This window comes from Alligator sinensis, unplaced genomic scaffold (assembly GCF_000455745.1).
Source record: "Alligator sinensis unplaced genomic scaffold, ASM45574v1 scaffold647_2, whole genome shotgun sequence".
In the NCBI taxonomy this organism is placed as follows: Eukaryota; Metazoa; Chordata; order Crocodylia; family Alligatoridae; genus Alligator; species Alligator sinensis.
The window spans coordinates 5,196,808-5,206,410 of NW_005841832.1; the positions used below are offsets into that span (position 1 = coordinate 5,196,808).

The window sequence follows — 9,603 nt, forward strand, 5'->3', positions numbered from 1 at the left end:
GGTGGAGTTTTCTGCTGCAGAGGAGAACCCCGGTGCAAGGGAGAATTTCCCGCCAATTTGTAGCTTTATTTGCAGGGTGCATTTCTCAAGTTGCAAGAGAAATGCACGGTGCAAAGGAGTTCCCTCCACCCGCATGCAAATTTGTTCTCCGCTATTGGCTAGTTCTAAATTATTCCCACGTGGCGGCTAATGATTGGCCTGCTAGCCGTATAAGAGGCTTGAGCGGTTTCCGCCCAAGCCGAAGAGGACTCCACATCCATCTCGTGGGGACTCTGGGTACACGGCAGGGTAATAGAAACCCTGTGTGAGATTCAGAGGAGTTTGGCGACCTGATCCATTGCCCACCTCTTTCCGTCTTCGAGCGATAATTTTTTTTTAAGACGTATCTACGAGGTTTCTATTTTGGTGGCGCGCTTGTCCAGGGCATCCGGAGCTCTGTTTCCGTGGAGCCTAGCAAACTCCACGTGATTGTTCGTGTTGTTTTGTTTGTAACTGCAACTCAAGCAAGTTTTCCAGCCTGCACCGCAACCATCTCCGGTGTAAGTAAACAATCTTTAAATCTACCATTACGAGTCCGTGCCTAATTCTAGCGTGTCGCCCGTTCTCTCCAACCCCGTGTGCCCGGGCTGCTGGCCACAGCCCACGCAGAGCACAAAAAAGGGCCCGGCTCACACCTGGCCCGCACACACAGAAACAGAAATAAAGGAAAATTTGCAGAGAAGTTGCCCTGGTTTGCCAATGACTTATAAATGACTTATAATAGAAAAAAGAGCAGACAGACAATAAATGAGTCAGAAAGGATATGCTGGATTTAGGAGCTTTCTGACAATATCAACTCCCCAACATGCAACATTGGGTTAATAATGTATTTTCCAGAGGATAATTGACTGGGTGTTACATTGTTTTATTAGTAACCCCCCTACCTGGAATCAGTCTGGAGACTTACCCCAATTAACGGCTTCCTCTTTTCATAGAGGGTACTGCTATTTTCTGGGCAGCACCGTATCTTGTCGTTGTTTTGTTTTCTGTTGTTTTTCCCCAGGCAACCTCCTTAAATTTAATTTATGCACAAGGCAGGATAATATCACATAAACAAAACAAGGTACACATGATAACTATGTGAAAATATAGAGAGACTCCAAACCTGATTTTCAGCCCTGCCCTGTACCTAAAAGATACTCCTTCCCTCTCTGTATTACACACTCTAACCATAGAAAGCTTTGTATGATCGATAGCCTTCACTGTAACTACATATTGGCCAATAAACATCACAGTTACTCAAGTACAGTCATTCTTATACTATCAATATAAATCTTTAACTGCATAACTTTCATAGTCAAGAATACATGTTAATGCTAAAGCCTAGAGCTTAAATTCTAATACTATTTTTGGTACTATTACAGTGCTTTTCACTGCAAAGATCTTCCAAGTGCTTTACAAAAATAGGTATGTGTGTACCCATACACAAACCAAGCTTATATATCTGCCACATTATCTTCTCAGATAGGCTGCAGGTTGCATTCATAGATTTGCTACAAGGGACAGCTATGACCATCTAATCTTCTGCATAATACAAATCAGAAAATTTGACTAATTATGCTCTATGTCTGTGTACTTAACTTCATCCTTAATATGAAAAAGTTAATCCAATGAGGTACACAATTGCATTTATTGGTTTTGCTATCAGATGGGTTTCCACATTTTCTACGCACAATGTTCCAACCTCAACATGCATCCTCTGTTCTCTAGGCAGCTGAGCAGCTATGGAACATTTTGCAATACATTTTTGCTCAGCTGGAACACTTGCTTGACTGAGAAATTTCTTTATAACTTCCTCATGTTCAGTTGCTCTCCTTCTGAGCTTAAGCAAATGTTCTTCTCCCAAAATGTATACAGTGTGCATAATGATGGAACATTCCAGTGCTCACTGTTCAAAAGCATACAAGTATGCATTACCTAAAAAGTTAGTGCAAATATCTTTTACTAAATACAATTTAATAAATTTCCTAATCCAAAGCCTGGAGAATTCAAAGGGACCTCGTGAGATCTTTGAGTCCAGGCCCCTGCCAGAGGCAGGGAGTCTGCAGGAATCAAATAATCCCAGCAAGATAAGCATCCAAACACCTTTTGAATGAGTCCAGAGTAGGTGCTTGCACCACCTCTGGGGGGAGTCTGTTCCAGACCTTGGACACTTGGACTGTAAATAAGTTTTTCCTTACATCGTCTGAATCGGCCTTCTAGAAGTTTGTGGCCGTTAGACCTAGTTATCCCTTGGGGAGCCCTCGTGAACAATTGTTCTCCCAGATCCTGATGCAGCCCCCTTATACACTTATAGTCAGCTACCAAGTCCCCCCTGAGCCTTCTCTTCACCAGGCTGAAGAGTTCCATGTCCCTCAGCCTCTCCCCTTAAGGTTTGCTCTCTTGGCCTTTGATCATATGGGTGGCTCTCCTCTGGACTCTCTCGAGCTTGTCCACATCTTGCCTGAAGTGGGGGGGCCAAAACTGGATGCAGTACTCCAGCTGCAGCCTCACTATGGCCGAGTAAATTGGGAGGATGGCATCCCTGGTTTTGCTTGAGATGCATAGGTGGACACATGCCAGAGTTTGCTTTGCTTTGCTGACCACAGCATAGCATTAGCGGCTTATGTTCATCTTGCGGTCAGTCAAGACCCCCAAGTCTCTTTTGGTTCCAGTATTAGCAAGCGTAGCACTGCCAAGTCTATATGTATTATGCTGGTTTTTTCTCCCAAGGTGGAGTACCCTGCATTTATCTACGTTGAAAGTCATCAGGTTTTGGTCCACCCACTTTGCAAGCATGTCCAAGTCGGCCTGTATCTCCAGCCTGCCTCCAGTGTGACCACCTTCCTCCATAGTTTATCATCATCCGCGAGCTTTGCCAGTCCACGTCTGACTCCCAAATCCAGATCATTAATGAAAATATTGAAGAGTACTGGCCCGAGCACTGAGCCCTGGGGGACTCCACTGGTAACCTTGTGCCACATTGATTTGTTCCCATCAACTACTACCCTTTGGATCCAACCCCAGAGCCAGTTCCCCAGCCATCAGCCCATGAGATGGTTGAGGCCACGGTTCCTCAGCTTGGTCATGAGGACATCATAGGAAACCAAGTCAAAGACTTTCTTGAAATCCAGATAAATGACAGCAACCCCATCTCCCTTCTCTAGGCAATGAGTCATCTGGTCATAGAAGGAGATGAGGTTGGTCAGGCAAGACCTTCCAGTAATAAAACCATGTTGGCTGGCATTCAGTAGATTGCCTTCCATTAGCCTGTTGCAGATGGATCTCTTGATAGTTTTCTCCAAGATCTTTCCAGGGATGAACATCAGACAGATAGGTCTGTAATTCCCTGGATCTTCCTTCCTCCCTTTCTTGAAGACTGGGACCACGTTGGCTCTTTTCCAGGCTTCCGCTACATCACCCAAACACCATGAGCTTTCAAATATCTTGGCCATAGGGCATGCTATGATGTCTGCCAGCTCTTTTAAGACTCTCAGGTGCAATCTGTCTGGGCCCGCAGACTTATGGATGTCAAGCCTCTTGAGGTGTTCTCTCACTTGATCTACTTCAACTGTGGGCCTATTTCCCAAGATCTGGATGCTTTGCATCCTAACAGTGTGACCCCTTTGGGCAGGTGGAAAACTGATGCAAAGTAATCATTTAGGGGATTGGCCTTGGGCATCAGACATCAGCTACCCCATTTATTTTCACAGGGTGCCAATGTTGCTTTTGTTCTTCCTCTGACTTCCCACATATCTGAAGAACGACATTTTGTTATCCTTGTTTCCAGTGGCTATCCAGAGTTAGGTTACTGCTTTGGCTTTTCTGGACTGCTCCCTACAGGTACAGACTAGTGCTGAATAGTCCTCCTTGGTGATGATTCCAGTTTTCCATCTGGTATAGGCTTCTCTTTTAAGTTTCAGGAGACCCAGAAGTTCCCTGTTGAGCCACGGGGACTTCTCTGCTCTCTGACTGCATTTCCTGTGGGACGGGATAGACTTCCCTTGTGCTTTGAGGTCTCAGTTCTTTAGGAACAACCATTTCTCATGGACTCCCCTTCCTAGGGGGCCATGGTCCCTTAGTGCCTGACTGACCAGTGTGCTGAGTTTGTGAAAGTCAGCCTTTCCAAAGTTGAGGATTTCTGTTTTACTGAGGGATTTGCCCACCCTGCATTGGGCAGAGAAAGTAATCAGTTCATGGTCACTGTCACAAAGCTTGCCCTCAATTCTCACATCACTCACCAGATCATCTCCTTTGGCCAGAATGAAATCCAGCAGTGCCTCCCCCCTAGTTGGCCTGTAGACTTCTTTCATCAGGTACAAGTTGTCAATGCAGGTGAGAAAGTTACGCGACCAGTCAGACTTGGCTGTGTGCTCTTCCACAAGATGTCTGGAAGGACATATATACTCCTACAAGTATATCCTCTTCCCCATGCTCCCCACATATTTTAACCCAGAGGGTCTCAAGATGCCCTCCATAGTTAATGAACTCAGTTTGAAGGGAAGTGTACTGCTCCTTGACGTAGAGAGCTACACACCCATCCCTCTTCCCAACACGATCTCTCCTGTAGAGGGTATAGCCTTCTATACCTACCAGTCAGTCATAAGAGTCCCACCAGGTCTCCATTATCCCTACAAGATCATAATCTTTATCAGTCAGGAGGAAGGTCAGCTCCTCCTGCTTGTTAGCCAAGCTCCTGGCATTTGTCTACAGGCAGTTGAGTCTGCCATGAGAAGCCCTAGGCTTCCTTATGTGATGGGACACAACCTTTCCTTGGGCTCTCAGAGTGGGTTCCCTTGGGCTACCTATGCTGTTACTACTGTGATTGGCATAACCTGGCCTAGAACTGTTGATTTTCTCTCTGTCCCTCAGCAATCTTAGTTTAAAGCCCAGGTAGGTCATCCATTTTGGCTGAGAAAAGCTTCTTCCCTTTCCAGGTGAGTTGGAGGCCATCCCTTCCCAACAGTCTACTACCTCTCTCACTGAAGTGTGGAGTGTGGTCAAAGAAGCCACACCCCTTATGATGGAACCATCGCCAGAGTCTTCTGTTCACCTCACTGATGCACTAATTCCCCTGGGGCCTGTGACCCATGACTGGGAGGATCAAGGAAAAAACTACCTGAGCCCCCAGCCCCTTGAGCCCAGCCCCTAGAGCCCTGTAGTCACGCATGACCCAACTGGGATTGCTTCGAGCCATGTCATTTGTGCCCACATGGATAAGTAGAATGGGATGGTGGTCCAAGGGCCAAATGAGTTTGGGGATCCTCTCAGTCACATCACAGACATGAGCCCCAGGGAGACAGCAAACCTCATGGGCTATGGGGTCGAGGCAACAGATCACATCCTCTGTGCCCCTCAGGAGGGAATTGCCCACCACGATTACTTTGTGTGTTCTGGGCACAGTTGTTGATGGCTGTCCTTCCTCACACGTTGGGGCTGGGAGTTCAGCTGGCTCAGCTGCTGTGAGGGGTACAAAATGGTTGTGCAGCTCCAGGGGAACGGTCAGTCTGGTGCAGTGTCTCCTAGGGCTGCAGACTACCTCTTTCCAGGCAACCCCTGGCTGGACCTCATGGTGGTTCTTTGTTTCCACCAAGGCATCGTCAGCCGTCAGGTGGAGTGCCTGGAAGTAGGTGTCCAGTTCCTGCTCTGCATCTCTAATGGTTCACAGCCATTGCACCGTTGCCTAGAGTTCCCTACTCAGGCACTCCAGGGCCTCCGCTGTTGACCAAATCTCACAAGGGGAGGTGTCAGTGCTCCCAGACCCAGTTGCCTGCATCCATGCCAGGCAGCCTCCATGGGAAGCCAGGGGCTTTGTGTTATAACTTCAGTGTTATATTATGATCATTTAATGTAGTGGTGCCCAACCTTTTTGCCTTGTGGGCTGGATGGGTGGTGCCAGGTCCCTCTGCACACTGGATCTGGTTGACGGGTCTGATCCAGCTGTGGGGATCATGCAGCTTAACCTTGATCCCTGCCACCCAGAGCACAGGCTGGGTGGAGCAGCCCCAATCTGAATACATGCTGGGGGAACAGCCTGGTCCTGGTCACAGTCTCAGTCTGGATGCATGGTGTAGGGACAGGGCAGAGCAGGGCAGAGGAGGGGGAAGGAAAGCAGCCCAGCCCTGATCTAGATGCTGCCCAATCCCCATCCTAATGTGTGGGGATAGCAGGGTGAAGCGACCTCAACCTGGGCATGTGGGTTGTAGTGAAGGAACAGTCTGTCCCAGTCTGGATGCACAGGGGGTAACCTTACCCTGATCCTACTTCATGGGCAATGTCCTGGGCGAGGGTGGAACTGGCTGCATGAAACTTCCACTGCTCCCTAATGTCAAGTTTCTAACCTGTGGGGGAACCCAACGGACCAGATATTATGGCTCTGTGGGCTGGATTTGGCCCCCAGGCTGGAGGTTGAGCACCCCTGATTTAATGAGTGAGGTTCTTCTGTGTCAAGATGGACAGGAAGAAAGCCTTTCTACTCTTTTATCTGCATCAGGTGTACAGTGTGGGGGTTTGGGAGCAGGCACATAAATCCACTGGCCACACCCTAAAGGTGAGGGGCTACGTAGTAGATGCTAGCAAAATCTTTGGATGGACTGCAGGGTTATCCATGCTCTTCCACCACACCAGAGAGGAGAAAGATTGTAATCTCCATCAAGTCACACATAGGTCCCTGAGCACAACTCAGTTTGTATACAAGGACCAGGATCAGGCACAAGGAAATAACACCAAGATTTGATCAGCTTGCTCATTATTGACACACAAAACCTATAGTATGAGCAACTGCTTCTAGGGGCAAATCTAGTTGCACCCCCTTTGATTCCTGCTCCACACAAAGTTTAAAACCAACTGCCTGGGAGGGGCAGTAGCATTTCTATTCAGGCAGTGCTGAGAGCATTAATTAACTTTTTGCCTCATTGTCATCTTGCTGAATTTTCTAAATTATTCAGTCCACAAGTGTTAGCGGCCCTCTCTCCTTCTGAATGTCCTTTAATAGTTCTTCTAATCAAACTGTCCTTTCTTCTGCTATTCCACTATCTCCTAGTTTCTCTTGGTAATGTAGCTTCTATTTCACAGCCCTGCGGACTGTTTTTAACTCTAGCTAAAAATATTGACGCAGGTGCGGAAATAACTTTCAGTGAAACACTGTAAGCACTGTCAAGCTGTTCAAGAAGGTTAGATTTCGTTTTATGAATCTGAAAAAGAGTTGTACATTTAATTCTAGTAACTGCATGCCTAATGAAATCATACCTTTTAATTATTTTTTCCTTGTTGTGTTGTTAAACATTATATATGTTGAAGCAAATTAGTGCACATTCCAATAAAGTTTTTTCTTTTGCTTCCATCTTAAATTGCATAATGTATTCTTGGGTCCCATGCTTCTAGTTTCTTTTACCTGAAGAAAAATATACATTCTGTTATATGTGATGACACACCATACCATCTCCACTCCCCTTTTCAAAATCCTGCATCTGCCCATCAGGCCTGTTCCCCCACCACCCAAGCCTGTCTCTAACCCATTGACTCCTCAGTCTACATTTTCACTGACTGCCTGTCTTGTATGCATACCAGACCAGCCTCTGGCTTCTTTACTTTTCATTCCATCCAGGAAGAGCACACACCAACTGCTGAAACTTCCTCAGCCTGACGAAGGGTTTTTGAACCCGAAAGCTTGCTTAATAATTGTTTTCCAGCTATTTAAGTTGGTCTAATAAAAGATATCAGATTCACCCAAAGAACCTTGTCTGCCTTTATACCAAATATTGGTTCAAATCACTCCACTCAGTTAAAAGAATGCGCCCCTTAGGAGATTTCATTTCACTGACCCAATGGTCATCATCATTAACTCTTCTATGACATTAACTATTGAGTCAACTGCAAGCTTCCCAGTGCAGAAAATCATGTGCTGTACAAGGGAGCATATGTGTTCTGATTCTTTGAGGTATTAGGAGGAAGAAATACTCCCTGAAAGAATAAGTACTTCTGCTTTGTTGGTTAAATGCTACCTCTAATTCACCTGTTCATTAGCAATTTCAGGGACAGGCCTAAATCTGAAAGGCTGTAGGGAAGTTCTACTGTGACAAAGCCTGTGATGGTTGTCAATGAGCAGGTTTAAATGTTTAAATCAATGAACCAAACGACAAGCGCATTTAATATGAACATAAGCGGATTTATGGTCCATACTTGCTTTAATGGTTCCAGTTTGTTTATCCTGATAAGTGAGCAAGAAGCTTAAGTTGCTTTAATGGTTCCAGTTTGTTTATCTTGATCAGTGAGCAAGAATCTTAAGTTGATATAATATTGTTGTTTCAGTACATACTATTATGGTAGCAATCACTCAGAGTGAGAAGACAGAACAATGTGGATTACTATCATCAAGATGAAGAATACTTACTATTTATCAATTTTAATAACACCTTCTTAAGTCCCAAATCACCTTACAATAACAAAAAATTAAATAGCAAACCAGCAGATGCTGGGCACATTTACACATGCCATTAGTGCACATGAATAAACTCCGGAGCTTACTGCTCTGGAGTTTTTTGCTCCCGGGCATTCTGTTTGAATGTGCACCTAGGAGCAATTAATCCAGGGCAACCAGCTCTAGAGTTTATTCATGTGTAGCACATGGAGTCTGGTCAGAGCAGCCCCAGTGGGCAGGGGTTTCCAGGGGTCAGCCTGCCAGCCTGGGGTTGCTTCCCCTGGCTCTGTGTGCTGTAGAAGGACGGGCATAAGGGAGTTTCAGTGCAGGGATTAGCTGGCAGGCAGCCCCTGCACTGAAGTACCCTTATGTCCTAGCCAGCCGAGTCAGTGTCTACATGTGTTCTGCTGCGCATGAAGAAGCTCCACAGCAGGGTAGTACTTGTATTTACAAGTATTATCCTGCTGCAGAGTTTATTAGTTTCTTGCACCCCCAATAGGGGCGCACATGCAGACACTGAAACATTTACTGAAGAGCTGATTAGTCAGCTCTGCAGTAAACATCTCATGTAGACGTGCCCACAAAGTAATATCAAACACTTTAGGCAGGACCACTAACATGACAAATGTAAAAATGTGTTCTGAGTCACTTAAAAAGAAACTTGCTCTAAGTTTGGATTTAAAGGCTTTTGTAGTGTCATTAGCTGACTCATGCTGAGTCCCTCAACTCCTGTCAGTCCAGTCAGGTAATTAAAAGAGTAGTATTTTGAAACAGCAAAACTGCTAGTGTCAGGAATTAAGAAAGCAATCACAAATCAGGAAAGGAATGTATATTAGAGATTGGGATAGGTTGTCTTAATTTTGATGGAATAAATAGGTTGAGAGAATCAAGTATTAAATCGTATGCTCTTCCTATGCAGACATTAGACAGTTAAATGTGGCTCTGGATTTTGAGTACAGAGACCTTGGCCTGCTTGGCTTGATAGCAAGCAAATCCCTTTAAAAATCTTTTAAAGCTGTCACTTCCCACCTCTCTTGGGGAGGGAAAAAGTTAGTTGATATGGACTAGAGCATTTGCTGTTCTTGTTAGAATACCATTTTGCTTCTTTGAAGGTAGGACAAAACAAACACACAATGGGAGAGAAAAGAAAAGATAGAAAATATACC

General features: G+C 45.5%; 1 protein-coding gene across 2 annotated transcripts in view; it reads right to left on the reverse strand.

Moving 5' to 3' along the window:
- Window positions 1-7,403, reverse strand: part of LOC102369428 (hornerin-like) — an 80,582-nt gene extending 73,179 nt beyond the window's left edge. The window contains exons 1-2 of one of the 2 annotated variants that reach the window (XM_025197340.1): window positions 7,267-7,403; window positions 947-1,050 (exon numbers count right to left, since the gene is read on the reverse strand). The gene's annotated coding sequence lies outside the window, so the exon portion shown is untranslated. The remainder of the gene's footprint in view (window positions 1-946; window positions 1,051-7,266) is intronic. The other variant, XM_006014994.3, reaches the window with a different exon arrangement.
- Window positions 7,404-9,603: the final 2,200 nt, after the last annotated feature.